At 44.6% G+C, this 25,109-nt stretch overlaps 1 protein-coding gene across 2 annotated transcripts in view; it reads right to left on the reverse strand.

Moving 5' to 3' along the window:
- Positions 1 to 25,109, reverse strand: part of CLOCK (clock circadian regulator) — a 123,237-nt gene that overhangs the window by 96,080 nt on the left and 2,048 nt on the right. Inside the window, exon 1 of one of the 2 annotated variants that reach the window (XM_068278577.1) lies at positions 13,092 to 13,205. The exons of the other annotated variant lie outside the window; for it this stretch is intronic. The gene's annotated coding sequence lies outside the window, so the exon portion shown is untranslated. Of the gene's footprint in view, positions 1 to 13,091; positions 13,206 to 25,109 lie in introns of those variants that run through there. 2 annotated transcript variants of the gene reach the window in all.

The raw sequence follows: 25,109 nt of genomic DNA on the forward strand, positions 1-25,109 counted from the left end.
CAAGGTACAGAACATGCCAGCCAGAGAATCCAATTAGTAAAAACAGGATGACACAGTGTTCTGCTTACTAGGGGAAAATGCTCACAAAGGAGTAAACAATGTAAAAAAGGAACTACCAGTATCCAGTGACTTCAGGTGCCACCCAAGTGCATGAAAACGGTATAAAAACAACTAACAAGCTTTATGAATGTTTGTCAAAAGCTACATTAACTGTATATACTCGCAAATGAATAAAACAGAAGTTTGATTGGCTGTTCTAGACATTTCTGCTCTAGTTTCAGTGCCTCTGTTCTGATAAAGCGCTGCGTAAGATGTCGGTGCTATATAAATACATAATAATAATAATAATAATAATAATAATAATAATAAAGCAACCCTACAGAAACACTGTTCATTTATTCTGCACTGACTTAAGCAGGCCATACCCTTATAGATTGCCACCTAATGTGACAAAATGAACAATTCCGCTCTGACAGGAATAGATTCAGGGAAGAATCCATTTTAAAAGGGAACCTGAAATAAAATAAATAAAGAGTTTCATTTACCAGCCGTCATGTGTCCTCAATGTTCCTCCAGTCCCTCACCGCAGCTAAGTTTCGATTTCCCCAACTTGCAAATCGATGGCCACTGTGCCTGCCATGTGTTTTCGCTCCCCTTACCGGGAGCATCTTGCACAGGCGCCATATGAGAATGTATGTCTCTACTGCACCTGAGCAGGATGCTCCTGGCTACGAGAGCACAAACGAGGACACGCACAGCCAGGGCCATGCAGTGGCTGGTGACTGAAGAAAGCGAAACTAAGCTGCGGCGGGGGACGGAGGATAATTTACGACCGATGCAGATACAGGATGGCTGCAGGGGGTAATTTCAGGTTCCCTTTAACCGATTCCAGCAGGTAAACTATTTCAAAATGATCAAACTGCAGCATTGCACCGTTCAATGCAGTGCAGCGCTATGGGTTGTCGATCTACCTCCGCTCCTGCCCTCAATCGACCAGAATCTTTTGTCCTGCCCAATCAATATTTTTGATGGGTTTTTTAAATTGACCAAAAAAAGTAGACCGATCAGACATTTTGGAGCAATCGTAATTGAGAAGATCGATAAGTATATGGGCACCTTTACCCAGACTGCTACTATGAAGAAATAATGTAAACTTTCAGAGCCAAACTTTTCTGGTACATGGTCATATACACAATTGGGACTTCTAATCACTATAAGCCACACAAAAAACTCACCATACACTATCAGACAGGCCAGCGCCATTTTTAGGCAAAGGCATTCCAGGACAATGCCTGCAGTGCTATTGGTCTGGGGGGCGCTATGCCCCTGGATTAAGCCCCATCCCTGGATTAAGCCCCACCCCCGGACTAATTCCTGACCCCAAAGGTGTTCTATCACCTGTTTCTGCTGCATCTGGATATTGTATGTTGCAGGCAGCCACCACTGTGTCCCTCTGTGCAACCTCTGCCCCCTGTGCATCCTTCTGTCTTTAGGTGCTTCCTGCTGTCCCCCTTTGTGTCTCCCTGTCCCCTGCGCCGCCTTCTCTTTGTGCCTCCTGTCTCCCATTGCTCCTTCAGTCCTCCTCTGCCTCCATGTGCCTCCTTTACTGCCCCTGTGCCACCTCGGCCCCTTTGTGCCTCCTTTCACCTATTTATGGTACTTTTTAGATTGTAGAGTGCTGACAAGTTATTTTAATTGAAGATGAAAAATTAGCTCCTAGGAAAAAAAGTGAATTGAATAAGGGCCCTAGTGTCTTTACTGAATACTGAACGTCTGATCTATTAAAGACAAGTACTCTAGTAGTGAATGGCGGCTTTACAAATAGTGCTGGTTTTTGAATTTGGCACAGCCAATTCGTCTGCCACGGTTCAGCACTACATGAGCGGACAGGGCCAGGAGAAGTTCACTGCCCTGTATGTCACATTGCATTTCACATGACTCTGATCTTCCTCCTTCCAAACCAGTGGGGGTGGGGCAGTGAACTTCCCCTGACCCTGTCCACCCGATCAGTGCTGAAAAGTCACACACACAGAAGAAGTTCGGGTGTTTTGAATCTGTTATGCTGATTTTGAACACCAACGCCATTTACAAATAGCCAAGTAGTTCAGATGGCTTGTATGGTCAAATCTACTGCATATCATACTGTGAAGCGCAAGATGGAGCCTAATGAAACCCATACCCAATACAATTTTCTCATTTTTTTTGATCAGAGAAATTTGATCGATTTGTCCGTTTGGTCCAATAGTTTTTAAAATTCTATTCATAGTACCATATACGAACGTTCAATTTTTCCAAAAATCCAAGAAAAATGGTTGAATATGAAGAAAAAGTTGGTTTTATCTAATTGTACTTTGTTATAAACCCGTCCATACACTATACAAGCGCAATTGTGATAGCAATCGTTCTGTCTGCAGTATTTTGCTGCCAATTGTCATTCAATGTTAAGGATAGGATCGCTGCCAAATCACTTTGCAATGACTGTAAAAAAAAAAAAAAAAAAACCACGCCTTCGCTCCCACGGCCGGGAGTGTTCTGCGCATGAGCAGTACATAAAAATTGTTACTGTGCATGCGCACAGCGCTGCCCGCCACGGGAACGCGGTCAGGGTGTGCGTGGCTTGGGGCTGCGCATGCACAGTGTCCGACAACTGGCGGCAACCCGCCTGCTTTGCGGGGCCGGGGTTGTCACTGCAGAGGAAGACTCCACTTAAGTCTAGACTCTAACCCTCTAAGTTATTTAAAATAAATAAAAATTCTCAGTAAGTGCATACACAACCCTTCAGAAACCCTCGCCAGGGTTTAATAAGACCTACCTGAACAGTCCTGACAAAGTTAGCAGGATCACTCATATTACGCACTGACCCCCTACTCCGGATAACTATTGTAAATATAGCAAGATAAAAATGTAAGCCATTCCCAAGACATTGGAAATGCTACAGAACTGAAACAAAAACAAAACCTGAGGACAGCCTCTATCCAGCCCTACAAAGCATTGCGTCAGGAAATGCACACATTACTGGATTATTGGCTGAACTTCAAACAGCCAAACAACAGACAGAGGTGCATTGGCAGGCAGTCAGCACGATAATAATACGCAATGTAGTTATGATTATAAAGTGTTAGGCAAAGCCAGTATCACAAGCCAGAGGTGACTCAGTAGATAAACTTTTTAAAAGGAAATGTATAGTGTTTGAAAAAAAAATGTTTTGAATTTGAAAAAAATGATACAGATTGTGGTTCAAAAAGTAACATACAAAACTAACATTTTCTTGTAGCACAGAGGTAAGAATACAACAGCACAGGATTCATATTAAGAAAACAGGGCCAGTTTCCACTTGTGCGGTGCGAATCGCCGCGGTAAAAATTTGCATGCGGATGCGAATTTCGCATGCGGGTGCATGCGAATTTGCACGCAAATTCACATGGATGACGCTATATGCAAATTTAACCATGGCAGTGCCAGTGTGCTTTTCCGTTGATTTCCATGCGAATTTGCATGAAAATTCGCATACCAAAGCCGCAGGCGATTTCCCTATTAAATACATTAGCGGCGATTCGCATGCATTCCACACGCAGGCGAATTCTGAGGGCTCTGCCGTGTAGAAAAATGCTCAGGAAAACTGACAAGTGGAAACAGGCCCATTCACTTGTATTGGCTATGCGAATCTGCATGCAGGAAACGCATGCAGATTTGCGATAGTGGAAACGGGCCCTAACTGAATCATTACCGCATACATAACAGCCAGATACATTATTGCTGTAGAATATGAAGTCAGGCTGTAGATGCACCGAGTGGTTTCTGAGCACTTTTCTGGCCATCAGTGCTTTCTGAGCGGTTTTAACAAAATTATCCCATTGACTTGCATTGAAATCGCGGTAAAATTATTGAGATCACGTTTTTTCAAAAATCACTATCTCTGTGATCTCAACAATTTTACCGCGATTTCAATGCAAGTCAGAAAGAACTGGTGTTCAGAAAAGCAATCACAGTGTGTCTACAGTCTAAGGGCCCATTCTCACTTGGGCGATTAGCAGGCGTTTACCGCTAATCACCGATAATCGCTAGCGCTTTTTAAAGCGCTAGCGCAATGTAAACTAACTGGCAGTGAACTCATTGCCGCAATCCCCGGCGAACGCTGGTGGTTCACAATTAGCGGTGATCGCCAAATGCGCTACATGCAGCATTTTTTTTGCGAATTTAGAGCGATCGCAATTACAATGCTACTAAAAAATATAAAATCGGTAATGGCGATCGCTCAAAAATCATGAGTGTACAGTGATTCTTACGGGTTAATCGCATTAAATTTTGCAAGTGAGAATGGGCCATAAGTCAAATTACCACGACATCCCTGTTCTATCAAGCAGCAAATCCGACCATGTATGGTCTGTTCAGAGTGCCATAAAGGGCATCAGAGTATTGGTCCATCTCCCGATGCCTCGGGCAGTGATAAGCCAGGCAGGACGATTAAGCCTAGAGCTTTGTTCTCCCTACTCATTCTGCCAACTGTGTGATGTCCCAACCACACTGTTCCATTGGCCCTCTGCAGCCTCCTCCCCCACATTAGCAAAAGAACATGTCGCTAGCCTGCATGCATCTATACAGTCAGCTGAATGTGTGTGGTTAATCCTTTGGAGTCGGAACACTCCTCTCGGCTAGTCAGTTCATAGATTGCGAATCCACATATGGGCATCTATGCGCAAAGTGACAGCGAGACCGAGTTTCTGAATCTGAAAGATTGACCCAATCAAGGATCGGCCCTTGCGGTTCTTGACAGTCTCTAGATGTAGCAACCCAGAGATTTAAAGTGACACTGAAGTGGAAAAAAAGTAATTTTTATTCTTTTTAGGTATATATAAAATTTATTCATTCTAACATATTAGCAATTTACAAACCACACTGTATTTTAAACTATGAAAACCTGCAGTAAAAATCTTATCTGAAGTGGTCTTTCACTGTTTAAGTAGAAGTGCCTCAGAAAACAGCACTGTAGCCGACTAAACTGGTTAAAGAGCTCAGAGAAGCTCTTTTGCATAGATAACAAGTGACGTTTCTTAACTCTTCCTGTACTGGAAACAACTTGAGGCTGGTTTCTGTGCTAATAATGTTATTTTTCTTAGCTGTCCTGCACATACAATGCATTATATCATAAGTTTATTTTCATATTCAAATACAAGTAGGAAAGCACAGTACAACAGGACAAAATGCCTTCAGAAAAATGCAATGCCAAATATGGCTCACATGGGCCCATACAGCAGCTGTGTAAAGAGCACTATGATGGATGCAAAATTATATTTGCCAAAAGACTGTCTAGAAATTCCCATCTAGCTGTAGATGTAACTAGCTGCAGATGTAACTAGCTGCACACATTTCCAACACCTCAGTAATAGCTGCAATGGGAAGCAGCAGCTCTGATTGACAAGACTGCTACCTACGCAACAGGAAATTCCACTTTCACTTAAAAAAACTCAAAACCTAGACCGAAAACCATACAACCCTTTCCGCAATTTTAACTTGCAGCCAGCTAAGTATTGCCAAAACTGTTATATCTAAGCAAGTGTACTCTGTACTGTGTATAGGAGTAGAGTTGCCATAATTTCTGGTTGAACTCGCTGGACACAAGTCTTTTTTCAACCCAAATAACTATGTAACTATGATGCTGTCAAGAAATTCCCAACTTGCTGCAGCAGTAATTACTGTACAGAGGAGAGAGCATTTCTAATTCATTTTTCAGCACCTGGACTAATCCGCTGACTGGCAACAACCACTTCCCTACCAAGGGTTTTTTTCCTTTCTAGACCACAGCAATTTTCACCTGTCAGTGCTCCTCCCATTTATTCACCAATAACTTTATAGCTACTGAACTTCCCTGGCGGTATGCCCGCAGAGGATTGCTCAGTCCCTGTTGGGCCGGTTTGTACACTTTTTTTTTTTTGCACGCAGCTAGCACTTTGCTAGCTGCGTGCATAACTCGTTCGCCGCCACCGCCGATTCGCAGCTACCCGCCGCATTAGAGGCCCCCCAGACCCTGTGCGCAGCCTGACCAATCAGTGCCAGGCAGCGCTGTGGGGTGTATCGGGACTCCCTCTGACGTCATGACATCGGTGACATCATCCCGATCGTCACCATGGCGACGGGGGAAGCCAAACAAGCTATTTCTCAATTTTCGGCCATTATAGTTTTCAAAATAAAACACTCTACTGTGGATAAAACCAGCACATTTTATTTGCCCATTTGTCCCAGTTATTACAACGTTTAAAATATTTCCCTAGTACAATGCATGGCGACAATATTTTATTTGGAAATAAAAGGTGTATTTTTTTCTGTTTTGCGTCCATCACTAATTACAAGCCCGTAAATGCAAAAATAACAGTAATATACCCTCATGACATACATATTAACAAAGTTCAGTCCCTAAAGCAACTATTTATGATTTATTTATTTTTTTATATGCAAATGTTTTATTTGGGTGACTATGGAAAAGTATGGGATGTAAGGGTTAATTTTAATGGTCTATGTATGCATTTTTATGAAATAAAATGCATGTAGGTGTAATTCTACTATTTGGCCACACATTTTTTTACTGTGCATACTGTTAGTATGCAAACAGGAAGTAACGGGTATATGTGTTAGTTTGTTACAATAACCACAGGCATCTCATTGATGCTAGCGGTTGACATGGAGACTTAGATCAATTATTATTATTTAGTATTTATATAGCGCCAACATATTACGCAGCGCTGTACAGTGTAAATATATATATATATATTGTCTTGTCACTATGGCCTGGTGCACACCAAAAAACGCTAGCAGATCCGCAAAATGCTAGCAGATTTTGAAACGCTTTTTCTTTTTCTGTAGCGTTTCAGCTAGCGTTTTGCGGTTTTGTGAAGCGTTTGTGGTGTAGTAGATTTCATGTATTGTTACATTAAAGCTATTACTGAACAGCTACTGTAACAAAAACCGCCTGGCAAACCGCTCTGAAGTGCCGTTTTTCAGAGCGGTTTGCGTTTTTCCTATACTTAACATTGAGGCAGAAACGCATCCGCAATCCAAAATCTGCAGCAGCCCGGGAGTATGCGTTTCTGCAAAACGCCTCCCGCTCTGGTGTGCACCAACCCATTGAAATACATTACCCAAGCGTATCCGCAGCCGCAAGCGGATCGCAAACCGCACCAGAACCGCTCTGGTGTGCACTAGGCCTGTCATTCAAAGGAGCTCACAATCTAATCCCTACCATTGCCATATGTCTATATTATGTAGTGTAAGTACTGTAGTCTAGGGCCAATTTTTAGTGCGAGCCAATTAACTTATCTGTATGTTTTTGGAATGTGGGAGGAAACTGGAGTGCCCGGAGGAAACCCACGCAGAAACAGAGAGAACATACAAACTCTTTGCAGATAGTGCCCTGGCTGGGATTCGAACCAGGGACCCAGCGCTGCAAGGCGAGAGAGCTAACCACTACGCCACCGTGCTGCTGATCAATGAATGGGACCTGCGTTCCTGGGCAGGAAGTGAAATCCTGCATGACGTAGATATACCTTCTTAAAAAAGTTAACTGCCTAAAGTGTACCTGAAGGGAAATAAAGTGCACCAAATGGGTACTCACCTCAACAGAGGGAAGCCTACGCACAGTACAGAGGGAAGCCTACGCACAGTACAGAGGGAAGCCTACGCACAGTACAGAGGGAAGCCTACGCACAGTACAGAGGGGAGCCTACGCACAGTACAGAGGGGAGCCTACGCACAGTACAGAGGGGAGCCTACGCACAGTACAGAGGGGAGCCTACGCACAGTACAGAGGGGAGCCTACGCACAGTACAGAGGGGAGCCTACGCACAGTACAGAGGGGAGCCTACGCACAGTACAGAGGGGAGCCTACGCACAGTACAGAGGGGAGCCTACGCACAGTACAGAGGGGAGCCTACGCACAGTACAGAGGGGAGCCTACGCACAGTACAGAGGGGAGCCTACGCACAGTACAGAGGGGAGCCTACGCACAGTACAGAGGGGAGCCTACGCACAGTACAGAGGGGAGCCTACGCACAGTACAGAGGGGAGCCTACGCACAGTACAGAGGGGAGCCTACGCACAGTACAGAGGGGAGCCTACGCACAGTACAGAGGGGAGCCTACGCACAGTACAGAGGGGAGCCTACGCACAGTACAGAGGGGAGCCTACGCACAGTACAGAGGGGAGCCTACGCACAGTACAGAGGGGAGCCTACGCACAGTACAGAGGGGAGCCTACGCACAGTACAGAGGGGAGCCTACGCACAGTACAGAGGGGAGCCTACGCACAGTACAGAGGGGAGCCTACGCACAGTACAGAGGGGAGCCTACGCACAGTACAGAGGGGAGCCTACGCACAGTACAGAGGGGAGCCTACGCACAGTACAGAGGGGAGCCTACGCACAGTACAGAGGGGAGCCTACGCACAGTACAGAGGGGAGCCTACGCACAGTACAGAGGGAAGCCTACGCACAGTACAGAGGGAAGCCTACGCACAGTACAGAGGGAAGCCTACGCACAGTACAGAGGGAAGCCTACGCACAGTACAGAGGGAAGCCTACGCACAGTACAGAGGGAAGCCTACGCACAGTACAGAGGGAAGCCTACGCACAGTACAGAGGGAAGCCTACGCACAGTACAGAGGGAAGCCTACGCACAGTACAGAGGGAAGCCTACGCACAGTACAGAGGGAAGCCTACGCACAGTACAGAGGGAAGCCTACGCACAGTACAGAGGGAAGCCTACGCACAGTACAGAGGGAAGCCTACGCACAGTACAGAGGGAAGCCTACGCACAGTACAGAGGGAAGCCTACGCACAGTACAGAGGGAAGCCTACGCACAGTACAGAGGGAAGCCTACGCACAGTACAGAGGGAAGCCTACGCACAGTACAGAGGGAAGCCTACGCACAGTACAGAGGGAAGCCTACGCACAGTACAGAGGGAAGCCTACGCACAGTACAGAGGGAAGCCTACGCACAGTACAGAGGGAAGCCTACGCACAGTACAGAGGGAAGCCTACGCACAGTACAGAGGGAAGCCCCCCCCCCCAAGAGAGACCGGTATAACACGACTCAAGCACTCTTTTGCCAGTTTGCTACAGATGACCACTAGCAATGGTCAAACTAAGAATATAAAAGAAACAGCAGGTGTTGCATTCCCTGTAAAAGCAGGAACGCATCGCAATGGGATGAAAAAGTAGCACTGCATGTGATGCTCACACTGCATGGCTTACAGTGAAACACACGGTCAATTAGAAATATGCTTCACTGTTAAAGGGCACTGAGTGCCAGAACAATTTTTTTTTTTACACAATAATAGAGGTTTGAACTGCAGGATGCTGTTAGGGGCAGTGCCACTGGGCTCCCCGCCCCCTATTCCTGTGGAGGTAGACTTCCCCACCCGCAGCTGGCCGCATTTCAAAGGATCCGCCTGTGTAGTGCACTAGGCCGCAATGCATGTCAGGAGCTGTACATATGCGTAAATCTCCCGCCTGTTGAAGTGAAGTGGATCACATCAAAAAGGACTTAGAAGGTTTTTTAGTCTTTACCTATACACAAAAATAAGTCGACTCCCGATTACATTATTACTAAATCTCCCGCCTGTCAGCTTCTCTCCTGCACTGGCTGGGGGCTTGTTAGCGCTTGGTACCAGTGCTGGACAGATGCCCCCCGTCCCCTGTCACAGTCGTCTGCCGCAAGGTAACACCACCGCCGCATGTCAAGCGTTGACACGTGTGGTGTTCCAATTGCTGCCAATTAGGAGGTTAGGAGTATATAAAAGGAGCCAAATGCCTGCATTGTGGCTTTAGTCAAAAGGAAGGCTAGATGGGACTACTGCTATTTGTTTTGTTCTCATTGTATATAAGTAAGGGGTGCCTGGACACTTCTAGTGATGTGTAAGTATCCCTGAGATGAGGCAAAGCTACAAATCTGTGTTGTTGTCAGTTCCTCTCCTCGTTCCTTCCGGCCCCCACAATCATTCCTTGAAAAATGTTACTTTTGGCTAAAGTCAGATTTTCATAATGCAAGAAGCAGTCTTGCTGCAATGTGTGTATGTGTGCAATTCGTGTAATATGCTGGCGCGTCCTGACATCCCATCCTCCACTGCCTGCTCGCAACTTTGCAAGGAGGGAGGGGGAAAGGAAGGGAGTCCGGCCGCCTGTCTGGGTGCCGGAGAAGCAGCGCCAGCGGGCCGGATGCAGGTAGTCTGCTCAGCGCTGCTCTGGGGTAGATTTTGAGACAATTCCGGATCCAAGGACCTTGATGACTTTAATATGAACCCTAATGGCCCCAGTCGCACATAGATATTAGGGATGGTCAATGAGATGCAAATAATTCCGAGTTGATGCAGAATTGTGCAATTTTATGTAGCTTAAAAATGGACCAAACAAATCCTGCTGAGGTAACATTCGATTGGACCATTTTTTTAAGCTGCATTTATTTTTTACATATAAAATTTACACAATCTTGCATCAACTCAAAATTATTTGCATTTCATTGACCATCCATAATAAAGATGAAGTGTCATGCCTGGTACACACCATGCAACTTCCCGTCAGATAGACAGGTCGAATAGATAATTTTACAGGTCCAATCTGATTTCTGATGTTTTTCCGGTCACTTCTATACAAATCGATCAGAAGAACCAGAAATCAGATCGGACTTGTCGGAAATTATCTATTCGACCCGTCTATCTGATGGGAAATTGCATGGTGTGTACCAGGCATTAGACCTTCAGTGGAAACTCCCATAGGCTTCCTCCCTTTCCGGATCTAATTAAACACACGTGAAGTTCAAGTTCAGCCCAGGTAAATGCAGCTTCCTGATGTGCAAAACTCTGACTCATATCCAGAATTCATCTAATTATACGGTACAGCTATAAAAACATAATGAGAGTTCAACTGTTTCTCCACTTTACAACACAGCCCATTTCTACCCTGGTTGGTAAAATGTGTCCATTCCTTTTTAGGACAGGAAGTGAGTCCCCCCCCCAGAAACGAACACAAGCGTAGGTAAACTGAAAAATGCAAACTAAAAAATATACTGCTGCTCTGTATTTAAAGTGACACTGAGGCAAAAAAAACAAAAACAAAAAAAAAAAACTTATGATATAATGAATTGTATTCATAGTACAGATAATTAATATAACATCAGTAACAAAGAAAAGAGTCTTATTTTCATTTTCAGTTATATAGCTTTTTTATAACATTGCATCATTCTCTAATATTTGCAGTTTCCAGATTACACTCTGCATTTTAAACCATGAAACAGAGCAGAGCTAATGACCCTTTAAACTTCCCTGCAGTAAAATCTTATCTAAAGTTGTCTTTGAGGGCTCATTCACACTAAGGGCGTTTTTGCCCTTTTTCCTAATTTTGCCCTTTTTCAAAATCGCCCTAAACACGCTTGTGCAATGACTCCCTACGATAGAGTTCACATCTGAGCGTTTCGTTACCATTTTTGAGGCGATTTTGCCTCAATGGAAGGTATTGGAAAAATGCAAACGTTCACAAAATCGCTTTGTGCAGCAATTGCATTCATGTTTTTAAGAATAAATACATTATGTTTATTCTTTTCCAGGTCAAAGAGTCCACTTCCATCCTGACATGCATCAGGTAGTGAATTTAAAAACCGCAGTGGAAAAGTGCCTTTACCAAAAACGCAGTGCACAGTGGAGCGCCGGGAGGTGTAAAAAAGGCTGCACATAATCGCAAAATGCTTGCGTTTGCGATTTTAGATGTGAACAAGGCCTCACTGTTTCTTTGATGTGTAAGTGCTTCAGAAAATAGCAATGCCCTCCGACTAAATTAGTCAGAGAGCTCAGAGAAGCTCTTTTGCATAAATAAGAAGTGATCTTTCTTAAAGGTGGCCATACATCAGTAGATTATGGGCAGGTTCGACAAGGAGAAATGTATCTCTAATTGAATCTGATTAGAGAGATTTGCATCGTTGTCGACGCTGCCCATATACCGCAGGCCAATTCCCATCCGATTTCAGCATGAAATCTGCAGGGATTCAACCGAGCCCGCTGCTGCCCCTTAATGTATAAATGTACAAACCATCAACCCCCCTCCCCCCCCCCCCGTGTGTGCGCATTTATACATTACCTGTCCTGTGTCAGCCACCGCGAGGTGTGTGTCCGTTCACACAGTATGCACCGCTGCCAGCGTGTATGTGGCAAAACCGCCCAGAGGACACCATGCGGAGGCTGGCGGGATAGGTAGCACGATTATACATTGGGGCATTGGCAGCGGCTGGAGTTTTGTCGCTCATCCTGAAATCGGCCGCCGGGCCACCGCACATCTGATCAACCAATTTCAGCCTGACATCTTACATCGGGCTTGATCGAGTAACTCGACCTATTTCAGCCTGAATTTGCTTGCATCGTTGGTCCGGCCTGCAATTGGCAGCACCAATTTTCAGCTAATTCGATAATCAAATTCATTGGTCAATTGGCCACCAAAGTCACCTAATGCATGAACACCTTAACTCTTCCTGTACTGGAAACAATAATTCATATCTTTGCTATGAACGTTCTATATCATATCTGTACTACAAATACAATTCATTATATCATAAGTTTATTTGCACTTCAGGATCCCTTTAATTTTACCACAATACAGAAAGTGTTCTATGGCCACTGACACTTCAGCAGACTTAGAAAAGCACCTTTCCTGCAACACCTATGTTCAGAGGATGCACTGGCAGCACAGCTGGCCTTGGTCATGCTTACACAATCCCAAATCAAAGTCTCCAAGCAGTGCTGAAATACACCAACAATCCCTCCATGAGTCCTCCAGTCCTGTGCATAAGCCTTTGCCTGTGAACTGCCCAGCAGCCAGCATAGCTGCAACAGGCCTGCTGAGCAGTGACAGCCCGTGTGTTGGAGGGAGTCCCTGCACAGACCCCTCTAAAACATGCTGGGGGTATGGAGGACCCCTCCAGGCAGGCTGAGCACCGCTCCTCTCCTGTCACACAAGGCAGAATAACCAGCTGTACATGTCAGGGGGGTGTGTTGTGTCTCCGTGTTACACAAGCATATAATAACACACCTCCCATCACACACAGCGCAACCACCTCACCTCTCCGGCCGCAGACACACAATGATCGCCGCTGATCACGACCCCGGGCCTGCTCCTTCGTCCTGCCTATGATGATCCCTTCCCTCCGCTGCCTGCGCACCGCGATCCGATCACTCCTCCACCATCACCAGTGCGACAGCTTGGAGCATGCGCAGCCGAGCCCAGGAAGCGGCCATAGGGAGATCCTCAGACGCACCGGGAAGAGCAGCACTGCGCAAGCGCCAGCAGCAGATCCCAGATCACGGGGTTCTATGTTGATCTTTCCTCCTGAAGCGAGGGAGAGGGGCGCTTTGTAAAACAAACATAACACCCCTACTACACCTCTACTCCAGCCTCCATCAAATTCCCTGTCTTCAGCCAAGTCTGGAAAAGATTTATGGTTTCAAATCGTATAGGTGCCATTTTTCATCAATATCGCTAATCATCTTAGGGCTGGAACCCACCAGAGCAATTTTTGAGCGCTTTGGGAGCGCTTTAAATCGCTAGCACTTTCCCTAAATGCTCTGCCAATGTAACAATGTATAAATGTAACAAATTCCACAGGGGTGATTTCGATTAGCAAAATCGCAATTGCAGGACATGCAGCATTTTGGTAGCGTTTGCGCTTCAAAGTAACGTATTGAAGCGCTGGCAAATCGCTCATGAATAGCGACAGATATCGATTTGAGTGCAATTTTAAAGTACTGCAAACTGTAAGAAAAATTATGATACATTAAAAGGACCAAGGGCAAATCGCTACACAATCGTTGGCAAAAAGCTTACACTTACAAATTGCTCCCAAAAGCACTGGAAAACGCTAATGAGATTGCTTACAAAACACTAATTAAAAATGCTAGTGATTTGCGATTTGTTGTGGGATCGAGGCCTTGGGGCCCGTTCTCACTAGGGCAATTAGTGGGTGATTCCCGCTAGTCGCCGAAGCGCTAGCACTTTTTAAAGAACTAACGCAATGTAAGCTGGTACTTAACTATTATGCCGTCCAGGCAGTTACACTCTCAGGAAAAGTGTATACAATGTTTCAATCCCTTGAGCTTCAGCAAGTGTGTACAATGTTTCAACCCCTTTGTCAGCAAGTGTGTACAATGTTTCAATCCCTTTGTCAGCAAGTGTGTACAATGTTTCAACCCCTTTGTCAGCAAGTGTGTACAATGTTTCAACCCCTTTGTCAGCAAGTGTGTACAATGTTTCAACCCCTTTGTCAGCAGGTGTGTACAATGTTTCAACCCCTTTGTCAGCAAGTGTGTACAATGTTTCAACCCCTTTGTCAGCAAGTGTGTACAATGTTTCAATCCCTTTTGCTGGATACACACGGTGCGTTCGCGCACTCGATTTTCCCGTCGATTCCCGTCGATTTGTTTATTTCCAACATGTCCGATTTGGATTTCGATGGATCGTTAGGTCGATTCGGCATACTTTGCATGCGAATCGACCTAACGATCCATCGAAATCCAAATCGGACATGTTGGAAATAAACGAATCGACGGGAATCGACGGGAAAATCGAGTGCGCGAACGCACCGCGTGTATCCAGCATTTGTCAGCAAGTGTGTACAATGTTTCAATCCCTTTGTCAGTAAGTGTGTACAATGTTTCAATCCCTTTGTCAGTAAGTGTGTACAATGTTTCAATCCCTTTGTCAGTAAGTGTGTACAATGTTTCAATCCCTTCAGGGGCAGCAAATGTGTACAATGTTTCAACCCCTTCGGGAACATATGTCTCAGATTACAGCCTGGAAACTCTTTTAATGGAGATGCTGTGCAGAATTAACACATTTACTTACATAATAAATTACCCCTTAGCCTCCCCCCTTCCCCTCCTTAACTCCTCCCTCCTTCTTAACCTTCCCCCTTAACACCTAACCTTAACCTCCCCTTCCTTAACTCCTAACCTTAACCCTAACCCTTCACCTCCCCGTCAACTCCTAACCTTAACCATCCCCCTTCTTAAAGGATCACTATTGCGAAAAAAGTAGGCAGTTAAAATCTTACAGAACCAATAGGTTTTGGGCCAGTCCATTTCCTCATGGGGGATTCTCAGGGTTTTCTTTGTTTTCAACAGCATTTCTTAACAGCAGTTGCAAAGTCTAACTGACAAAATAGTGTGCAAGTGAGTAGGAAGGTTGGCTGGTATGTTACTATTTTGGCAGTTAAACTGCTGTTCAGGAAATTCTGTTGAAAACAAAGAAAACCCTGAGAATCCCCCATGAGGAGATGGACTGGCCCAAAACCTGTCTGTTCTGTCAGATTTTAACTGCCTACTTTTTCGCGATAGTGGTCCTTTAACGCCTAACCTTAATCTCTCCTCCTTAAGGAGGGGAAGGTTAGGAGTTAGAGAGGAAGGTTAAAGGACAACTGAAGAGAGAGGTATATAGAGGCTGCCATGTTTATTTCCTTTTAAGCAATACCAGTTGCCTGGCAGCCCTGCTGATCCTCTGCCTCTAACACTATTAGCCATAACCCCTGAACAAGCATGCAGCATATCAGGTGTTTCTGACTTTAAAGTCAGATCTGACAAGACTAGCTGCATGCTTGTTTCTGGTGTTATTCAGATACTACTGCAGAGAAATAGACCAGCAGGGCTGCCAGGCAACTGGTATTGATTAAAAGGAAATAAATATGGAAGCCTCTGTATACCTCTTACTTCAGTTCCTCTTTCAACTTAGGTGTTAAAGGGAGGGTTCACGGAGGAAAAAAAAAATATGAATCCACTTACCTGGGGCTTCCTCCAGCCCGTGGCAGGACGTGCCCTACTGCACCTGAGCAGTACAGCCTGGAGGACGGCCGATGACGTCAGCACAACCAAGTGAGATGCACGTTGGAGCACACAAGAGCCCGACCTGGAAGCCGGCCTGGCCAGGTCGGGTGAGCCACCGGAGACGACCGGGAGCCTGCGGAGCGGCGTCGAGGGCATGTCCTGCCTGCCATGGGCTGGAGGAAGCCCCAGGTAAGTGGATTAGTATTTTTTTTTAATATATATCTCCGTGGATCTTCCCTTATAAGAAGGGGGGAGGGGGTTAGGGTTAAGAGTAGGAGTTGAGGAGGGGGATTAAGGTTAGGAGACAAGGAGGAGGGAGGGTTAAGGTTAGGGGTTAAGGAGGATGGGGAAGTTAAGGGTTAGGGCTAAGGCTAGGAGTTAAGGAGGAGAAGGTGGTGGTTAAGGTTCGGGGTTACGGAGGGGGTATTAAGGGTTAGGGTTAAGGTTAGGAGTTAAGGATGGTGGAGCTAAAGGCTTAGGGTTAAGGTTTAGGGGTTGAGGGGGTTAAGGGTTACTAATTTTACTAAGCTATTTTTTCCCAGTGGTTTTAGTTATGTACTGTAATTTATTATGTAAGTAAATGTTCATTCTGCACCTAATAGCCACAGCACCTCCAATGAAAGAGATTCCAGGCTGTAATCTGAGACACTGATGCTGAATGTATTGAAACATTGTATATACTTTTCCTGAGTGTGTAACTGTCTGGACGGTATAATACGTAAGCACCTAGAAACCTAATGACAGTGATCTCACGCCGCCACTGATCGCAATTCCCAACGATTGCAATCAGAGCTTGTAAAAGCACTGTACCGCTATCACTTGTGAATCGCGGCAAAATGTATTACCTGCAGCATTTTGCCGCGATTCACAAGCGATCGCGGTACAGTGCTTTTACAAGCCCTGATTGCAATCGTTGGGAATTGCGGACGTGTACAATGACTTTACCACACTAATCGTGGTAAAATCACATGCGCAAAATAGTAGCACTTGCCGTTTTGCACTTTTTATGTGTTAATAGGCCCTTATATTATTGTAATTGGACATTAAGGCAATGATTTAAAGAGAGACTGAAGCGAGTATAAAACTTATATTCAGCAGGGGCATGTGTGCCCCTGCTAAAACGCCACCATCCCGCGGCTGAACGGGGGTCCCTTACCCCCCAAATCCCCTCGTCTACTCACGGGGATCTCTTCCTGTTTGAGGCAGGGCTAATGCACGCAGCCCTGCCTCACACGCGTCTATCAGTGCGTATCTCCACCTCTCCCCCGCCCCTCTCAGTCTTCCTTCACTGAGAGGGGTGGGGGAGAGGCGGCGATGCGCCGCTGATAGACGGCGCTGAGAGGCAGGGCTGCAGCCATTAGCCCTGCCTCAACAGCATTAAAATTTACGACCAAGTTGGTCGTAGATTTTGCAAGGGGGGATTTGGGGGGTAAGGGACCCCCGTTCAGCCGCGGGATAGCGGCGTTTTAGCAGGGGCACACATGCCCCTGCTGAATATAAGCTCTGAAACGAGATTTATTCTCGCTTCAGAGTCTCTTTAATCCTTTCCCTGCAAGCTGATTTGTCCTAAACGCAAGCATCTACTGTCAGGCATTTTGCACTCATTAGGTTAATTTAGGATTTTTGATAAGAAAATCTACATGAAATAGGACATAATATATATTGGGGGTTTTTTTCAGTAATTAATTGGTCTTGAATGGGGAAACAAAATTTTGTACTTTTTCTGGAGATAGAACAACATTTTTGAGTGAAATATGTAAAAAAAATTGAAATAAAAAGTAAAATATTTTTCTGTTGTGTTTTTTCAATGAAGAATTACATTTACTGACAAAAAATGTTACTGTTTGTAAAAGCCCTGATCCTGCTGAAACCAACAATACCAGATATGTATTGGTATGCAACTTTTCTGTCCTGAGGGGCAGTCCCTTTGGAGGGGCAGTTCCTCTTTGGGAACCAAATCCTTCTTTACCTCTTTCTTCTTCGTTTGTCCCTCTTTCAGGACTGATGTATAGATCTATGAAAATATATGTATTTTATCTACTCAATGATATGTTTAATTGACTCTAAACTTTATTTCCATCATTCAATTAATGTAATAGATGGAGCGGAGGACACGATCTGACAAGCGGGGAGGAAAACAGAGCATGGGTCGCTACGCTCTGGAGGTTGGTGAGTCGCGGGGGGACGGGGGACAGCCTCACAAGTTTGCCTCAGGCGGCAAAAAGTGTAGAGCCGGCCCTGAATGTACTAGCTACGTTGCTGGCGGTTAAAGGTATTTGCCTGCCAAAACATACCTAGGACGTGCTTGGCAGTTAAAGAAGAATATAAGTTTAGCACAATATAACCACTTTTTATTTTGTAAATTATTTATTTATAAAGATCTGCTGAGATTGTTAAAGAGAATCTGTATTGTTAAAATCGCACAAAAGTAAACATGCCAGTGCGTTAGGGGACATCTCCTATTACCCTCTGTCACAATTTCGCCGCTCCTCGCCGCATTAAAAGTGGTTAAAAACAGTTTTAAAAAGTTTGTTTATAAACAAACAAAATGGCCCCCAAAACAGGAAGTAGGTTGATGTACAGTATGTCCACACATAGAAAATACATCCATACACAAGCAGGCTGTATACAGCCTTCCTTTTGAATCTCAAGAGATCATTTGTGTGTTTCTTTCCCCCTGTTCTCATGCACTGAAGTGACAGGCTGCTTGTTTCTTCCTGCAAACAGCTTTGCCCTTGTCTGTAATTCTTCAGTATGTGAAAGCCCAGCCAGCTCAGAGAACGATTTATCCAGCTTGTAAAAGATAGGAGAGAAGAGAGAAGCTGCTCTAATCCTAAATAACACACAGGCAGTGTGCAGAGAGAGGCCTGGAGGGGGAGTTCATAGCAGAACCACAACACTGAAGAACTTGGCAGCCTTCCAGACACAGGCTGACAAGTCTGACAAGAGAGAGATAAGTTGATTTATTACAGAGACTGTGATAGCAGAAAGTGTTGCAGTAAGCCAGAACACATTAGAATAGCTTTTTGAACTTGTAGGATGATAAAAAACAGGATGCAATTTTTGTTACGGAGTCTCTTTAAAATACATAATGCAAATAATTCCAGCTTGCATGTATGAGCAATGCATTTAAAGTGTGCCTGAAGCTCGAGTATCGGGTACAAAATCACATACTAACCTAAGAAGATGTAAGCCTCTTGATCCTAATGAGGCTTCCCTTAGGGCCCGTTTCCACTATAGCGTTGCGGAATCGCCGGCAAATCACCGCAGGAAAATCGCATGCATGTGCGATTCTGCATGCGTTTTTTGCCGCGATTTCACATGCGATTTCGCATAGGTTAGGGTGATGCGATTTTAACCATGTCGCTGCCTGTGTGAATTAACATGGGTACCTATGCGAAATCGCATGCGAAATCGCATGCGAAATCGCGGCAAAAAACGCATGGGAAAAACGCATGCGATTTCCCTATTAAATACATTGCGTGCGATTCGCCTGCATTCCACACGCAGGCGAATTCTGAGGGCCCTACCCTGCAGATTTTTTCTGCACAGAAAAACGTGCAGGAAAACGCACAAGTGGAAACAGTCCCATCCACTTGTACTAGCTGTGCGAATCCGCATGCGGGCAACGCATGCGGATTCGCGATAGTGGAAACGGGCCCTTACTGTCCTCTGGTTCCCCATTGCAGAGTACAGATTCTCCAAAGACAAGGGCTTGTTGGTAATCTGATTGGCGCTGCACTCCTCTTCAAGCAGCCGTACTGTACCTGTCTGAGTATGGCCGTGCCCGTGCAGTAAGCCAGAGCCGCTCATGCTACTACGCAGGTGTGGCTATGCTGCAGCTCATGCTAGCAGAGAAGCGCGGCCTTGTTCTCGACGCCGCATGTTAGCGCAGAGATCAATGATTGGGAACGTAGTTCCCTTTCATTGATCTAGGTCACCGTGTCAATGATCGTGGCATCAATTAGATGCCTGCGTCATTGTTTAGCTTGTAACTTACACCTACACACTTTACTTCCTGTTCACATGCTTAACGCGCGCACAGGAAAAAAAATGTACAGGGACATCTTGTGGCCAAATAGTAAAATTACACCTACATACATTTTTTTTAATAAACAGACCCACACTTACATTTAAAATTAACTCCATCCTTCCCAAACTCTCCCATAGTACCCAAATAAATATTTTGCATAAAAAAAGACAATAAAAAAAATCATAAATTTCGACCTTAGGGACAGAACTTTTTAAAACGTATGTCAAGAGGGTATATTACTGTTATTTTTTAAATTATGAGCTTGTAACTAGAGATATGAGCAAACAGTTCGCCCGCAAATCTCTATGGGGAAATACTACTTCCGGGTCGCTATGACCCTGAGTAGTATGGCTGGCTGGGCCGGCAGTGCACGTCTTTGATCGCGCGCCTGTTGCCGGGCACTCTCTGCGCATGAGCGTGACATCACTCATGACGTCATGCACATGTGCAGAAAGTGCCCGGCAACAGGTGCGCAATCAGGGATGCGCAACGCCGGCCCAGCGCAGCCGTACTACTAAGGGTCATAGCGACCCGGAAGTAGTAAAGGGTGAGGGGTTCGCCGGCGAACGGTTCGGGAACCGTTCACCGACATCTCCACTTGTAACTAGTGATGAACGCAAAACTGAATAAATGCATCTTTATTTCCAAATAAAATATTGGTACCATTCATTGTGATAGGGAAATTATTTAAATGGTGTAATAACCAGGACAAATGGGCAAATAAAATAAATGGGTTTTATTTATGGTAGCATGTATTATTGTAAGACTGTAATGGCCGAAAACTGTGAAATAATGATTTTTTTTCCCATTTTTTTCATAACATTCCCATTAAATGCATTTAGAATAAAATAATTCTTAACAAAATGTACCACGCAAAGAAAGCCTAATTGGTGATGAAAAAACAAGATATAGATCATTTTGTTGTAATAAGTAGTGATAAAGTTATTGGCTATGAATGGGAGGAGTGCTAAAATGTGAAAATTGCTCGGATGCATAAGGTGAAAAAACACTGAAGGCTGAAATAGTTAAACATGGGTATCTTCAGAGGGCTAAGAGCATTTGGAATAACATTAAATATTCCTGTCTGCATTAATGTCTTTCTATATATAAGAGTAAGGACAGACAATGGAGGGAAAGGGTTATAAGTAATTTTAGACTGTTAGCCGTAAGGAAAATGGAGTGAGGAATTATAGTGTTTTATCAGTTAGGATATATGAGTGGTTATGGATGTAGGGATGCTTGACAGGAAGAATGATCCATCAGGGATAATAGTAGTTTGTTTCTCTTCTGTTTTCATAACCAACCAATATTAACCTCCCTGGCATTCAATATCCCCCAGAATTTCTGTGCAAAAATTGTTCCAATTATTTTTCATAACTTTTTTTTCCCTGTAACTTGCCAAAATGTGTCAAGCAAGGGTCTAGTATACAGTGCAGGAGAGTATGGACGTATATACATGTCAATACCATTTGCAGCATGTTTTGTATTGACGTGCATATTCAATACCGCAAGGGAGGTTTTAAAGGTAACCGATCCCAAGATGGTGCTGATGAAGCATGCTTTAAAATTTGGATGGGTGACACGCTACCAGAACTAAGTTGGGGGAAAAATACTGTTATGAGCTGTGAGATACCTAAATCCTGGCTGCTTGCATGAAACCAAGCCCGGATTTACCTCACTGGAGCCTATAGGCACACCTTAGATTGCGACCTCCATGAACCTTTCGACCTCCAAACTGTACCTCTAGTGTGCTCACTTCTCCCTTACTTCTCTTGCCTATCATAGGTAGCTACAGGTGCCCTTTAGTATTAGGTAGCCAGAAGTACCCTCAATGTTAAGTACCTAGAGGTACCCAAAAAGTATTAGATAGCATGAAGAACTTCAGTATTAAGTAGCTAATGGTGCCCCTGAATGAAGGGAGATCTCATCAGTGGAATGCCGAGAGACAGGTGTTTAACCTCTCATCTCTCCCTGCATGAAACATTTCATCCCAAGTCCATAAATCACTTGCTACCGGGCCTTCTTGCTATGAAAGATTTCCACATGCACTCTGCCTGCATGTGAAAGGCACAGCTGAAATGCCACACTGACAACACACAGCTAGATATGCTGCATAAACAGGCCACAGAAGGGATTGGATAGAAGACACTCTGTTATGGGGCTAGCACTGGCATAGCTAACGAGGCATAGGCCCAGTGCTAATATTCCACTGACCCCTGCACAACACACACTCCCAGAGCACAGCCCAAACCTTTCCAAGTACAGCCACAGTGTGAGGGGATTTTCTAGCGATTACCTCCACTCAAAGCACAAATACAGTGATGTGAAAAACTATTTGCCCCCTTCCTGATTTCTTATTCTTTTGCATGTTTGTCACACTTAAATGTTTCTGCTCATCAAAAACCGTTAACTATTAGTCAAAGATAACATAATTGACCACAAAATGCAGTTTTAAATGATGGTTTTTATTATTTAGTGAGAAAAAAAACTCAAAACCTACATGGCCCTATGTGAAAAAGAAATTGCCACCTGAACCTAATAACTGGTTGGGCCACCCTTAGCAGCAATAACTGCAATCAAGCATTTGCGATAACTTGCAACAAGTCTTTTACAGCGCTCTGGAGGAATTTTGGCCCACTCATCTTTGCAGAATTGTTGTAATTCAGCTTTATTTGAGGGTTTTCTAGCATGAACCGCCTTTTTAAGGTCATGCCACAACATCTCAATAGAATTCAGGTCAGGACTTTGACTAGGCCACTCCAAAGTTTTCATTTTTTTTTCTTCAGCCATTCAGAGGTGGATTTGCTGGTGTGTTTTGGGTCATTGTCCTGCTGCAGCACCCAAGATCGCTTGAGCTTGAGTTGACGAACAGATGGCCGGACATTCTCCTTCAGGATTTTTTGGTAGACAGTAGAATTCATGGTTCCATCTATCACAGCAAGCCTTCCAGGTCCTGAAGCAGCAAAACAACCCCAGACCATCACACTACCACCACCATATTTTACTGTTGGTATGATGTTCTTTTGCTGAAATGCTGTGTTACTTCTACGCCAGATGTAACGGGACACGCACCTTCCAAAAAGTTCAACTTTTGTATCGTCGGTCCACAAGTTATTTTTCCAAAAGTCTTGGCAATCATTGAGATGTTTTTTAGCAAAATTGAGACGAGCCTTAATGTTCTTTTTGCTTAAAAGTGGTTTGCACCTTGGATATCTGCCATGCAGGCCGTTTTTGCCCAGTTTCTTTCTTATGGTGGAGTCGTGAACACTGACCTTAATTGAGGCAAGTGAGGCCTGCAGTTCTTTATATGTTGTCCTGGGGTCTTTTGTGGCCTCTCGGATGAGTTTTCTCTGCGCTCTTGGGGTAACTTTGGTCGGCCGGCCACTCCTGGGAAGGTTCATCACTGTTCCATGTTTTTGCCATTTGTGGATAATGGCTCTCACTGTGGTTCGCTGGAGTCCCAAAGCTTTAGAAATGGCTTTATAACCTTTACCAGACTGATAGATCTCAATTAAAGAACTTTTGTTCTCATTTGTTCCAAAATTTCTTTGGATCTTGGCATGATGTCTAGCTTTTGAGGTGCTTTTGGTCTACTTCTCTGTGTCAGATAGCTCCTATTAAAGTGATTTCTTGATTGAAACAGGTGTGGCAGTAATCAGGCCTGGGGGTGACTACAGAAATTGAACTCAGGTGTGATAAACCACAGTTAAGTTATTTTTTAACAATGGGGGCAATCACTTTTTCACACAGGGCCATGTAGATTTGGAGTTTTTTTCCTCACTAAATAATAAAACCCATCATTTAAAACGGCATTTTGTGTTCAGTTATGTTATCTTTGACTAATAGTTAACGGTTTTTGATGAGCAGAAACATCTAGATGTGACAACCATGCAAAAGAATAAGAAATCTGGAAGGGGGCAAATAGTTTTTCACACCACTGTATAGGCGATCATTGCCATTAGGGAACCAATATAAGGTGGATACAGCAAATAAAAGAGAGCCCCGTGTGGGTCCCCTCCTGTCCAGGGCCTTGATGCATTGAAAACCTTTGCTCTCCTATTGCTGTGCCACTGTAACTATGAAGCCGTGCTGTACATCTAGAATCCCCATATGTTTTGAATTTACAGTTATGTTAGCGGTTAGAGCACAGAATTAGGTTTTTGGGTTAACAGTAGTTTCAATGACTGCAGTAAGGTTCCGTTCCCACTAAAGCAAGATGCAAAACAGCACGGTAAGTGCTGCACTCCGTCGCACTCTGCGCCGCATAGTCCTGTGTCCTCCGGTTCTGCTGCTGTTGACTCCTCTGCTCAGCCCCAATGCTCACAGACTAGAGGTCGGCAGGAGCATGAGGCTCCCCATTGTATGACAATAGACCAATTCTCCCTAGCAACAGGGAGAATTTTCATTGGTCCACCATGAACCATTGAGAATCCTCCCTGTTGCTAAAGATTCCCATTGAGCTTTTGGAATTCAACGGGGACCCCCATGCTTGTGCCCAACACCAATCTGTTTTCTGGCTCCGGAACCGAGTGGAGGAGTCAGTAGTGGCAGAACCAGGGGAGACGTAATTATCATCGATCAAACATGGCGATTGAAGTGGACGCAGCCACCAGCCTAGTGAGAATGGATACTATCTGTTCTTATAGGCTTTAATTGCATCCATACACCCAACGTTTTTTGTTCCATGGCAGGTTTCGACTCTGCATTCTGGCTTTTTTGTGGCAGTGGAATTTATTTTCAAGTATAGGATCCGTTTCCTGCATTTAGCGGAGTTGCAGAAAATGTGCCAAAGGGGTACGATTTCTGCACAAGTGGGAAGCGAGCCTAAGTCTTTTGTAAATCTACTCAGCAGTGAAATGGAGAAGCCTATACAGCTGGCAAGCATGTCTTGCTTTGGCTATAGGGTAATTAGGAGACAAACACTCTAACCTTAATAATTGAAAACTGTTAAAAATGGATGGAAAGGGGTGGCTTTCCTCCAAGGAAGGCAACGTGTTCAGAAAAAAATGACCATTTATTCAGCATGGAAAAGGGCAATGTGTTTCGTGAGTATTAGCCCACTTCTTCAGGTCATTATACAGTGTCTGTTGGTCATCAAATAGCAGTGTGATCAGTGCTTATTACTGGGGCAACTACATTTTATGAGCGCTATAACAAATGTTTGTGTGCGTTCACACGGCGCAACGCGTACTTTTGTGAGCGTTGTGCTGTGTGAACGTGCGCAAACATTTG

Source organism: Hyperolius riggenbachi, chromosome 1 (genome assembly GCF_040937935.1).
Source record: "Hyperolius riggenbachi isolate aHypRig1 chromosome 1, aHypRig1.pri, whole genome shotgun sequence".
Classification (NCBI taxonomy): domain Eukaryota; kingdom Metazoa; phylum Chordata; class Amphibia; order Anura; family Hyperoliidae; genus Hyperolius; species Hyperolius riggenbachi.